The 1,514-nt window shown below is 37.3% G+C and overlaps 1 long non-coding RNA gene across 1 annotated transcript; it reads left to right on the top strand.

Annotated features, from left to right (window-relative positions):
• Window positions 1-747: 747 nt before the first annotated feature.
• On the top strand, window positions 748-1,313 carry LOC311301327. The gene is made up of 3 exons (XR_014629433.1): window positions 748-859; window positions 1,005-1,085; window positions 1,197-1,313. It is a non-coding gene; the product is annotated as an uncharacterized lncRNA (long non-coding RNA).
• Window positions 1,314-1,514: the final 201 nt, after the last annotated feature.

Genomic DNA, 1,514 nt, shown 5'->3' with positions numbered 1-1,514 from the left:
ATCTCATGATGGGTAAAAGCAAAGAGCTGTCTCAAGACCTTCGCAACCTAATTGTTCCAACACATAATGATGGCATTGGTTATAGGCGCCATTCTAAGCTTCTGAATGTTCCAGTGAGCACTGTTGGGGCCATAATACGGAAGTGGAAAGACAATCATTTCACCATAAATTTGCCTCGACCAGTGCTCCTCGCAAGATTTCTGACAGAGGAGTGAAAAGAATAATCAGAAGAGTTGTCCATACATTTTGAAACTTGTACTTTCTTTGTGTAATCATATTTCTATTTCCATCTTGTTTTTAATAGTTGTAACATCAACTACAGCAACAACACTGACTCCAGACACCACAGCAATCTCTCTGAATCAAGGTGTGTATGAACGAACTACAGCAGCAGCTTCTACACACAGTTCATGATCACATGATCACTGTCACACACATCAACCTCGAAGCATTCCTCAATTTTTGTGCATTTTAATGTTTTCATACAGGAAATGTTGTATGTTTTAAATGCCGTCAGTAAATAGATATTCCACGTTTCAATGTTTCTGCAAACTTAGAAATGCAAGTGTGCAAGAAACTCACTTATAAGTTATAACATGAATATCTATGAATGAATAAAGCATCAAATAGATTTATTTTTGGTCAATGGCGATAGTCATTCTCCTCCTGACACCTTGAGATTGAAGTAAGAAGATAATGATGACAGACATATCCATCATTTCTGTGATGAGAAGCTCTAGTATTATGTGATGATGATGTTGTGTATATGTGGCATTATGTGTTGAACTGAACTAACAGACGTGATCCACAGATCCAGGAGAAACTGAAGTCAGTGTGACTGCTGGATCATTATACAGAGGTACGACACGTTCATTTATACTGACAGCTTTATAACATTAAACTATCAGTCAGTCTGTAAAAGCTTCATCAATAACTGTTGATAGTTGAATACCCTTGACTTCAGTCATGTACAGTTTCTCTTCTTCCTCTCATGTTTCCTGCAGTGATTGTGATTATTGTTGAGATCGCAGTGTTTGCTGCTCCTACTGTGATTCTTCTTCAGATCATCTGTGCAAGAAGAGCTGGTGAGTTTTGAGCCGCACACAATCTGATGATTCACACTCATCTGATCTGGAACAATCTGCAATCATGATAAAAACACATACGAGAGGTCAGTCAATGCTTTTGTTTTGCAGGGAGGAAGGACTCGAAGCACCCAGAGGAAATAGAGATGCCTGCAATATTACAATAAAATACTGATGAGTTTTGAGCAAATCTGCAGCAATATTTACAATAGCAAAAACTTACAGAGGATTGTTCATCGTTTTATTTTCTTCTTCTCAGAAAACAAAGAAAAAACTCTGATCATCCTGAAGAAAGAGTGACACAGAGTTTAGATTAAAATGTGTTTTGTTTGTTTTTTTACAAATAAAAGGCCAGATTTTTTTTCATTAACATCCCAGTCAACACGTTGATCTCACAGTGATCTCTCCATATGATTCACAATGACTCAC

The sequence above is a fragment of the Rutilus rutilus genome (genome assembly GCF_951802725.1).
Source record: "Rutilus rutilus genome assembly, chromosome: 1".
Lineage (NCBI taxonomy): Eukaryota > Metazoa > Chordata > Actinopteri > Cypriniformes > Leuciscidae > Rutilus > Rutilus rutilus.
This window is presented reverse-complemented; position numbering and strand designations above follow the sequence as displayed.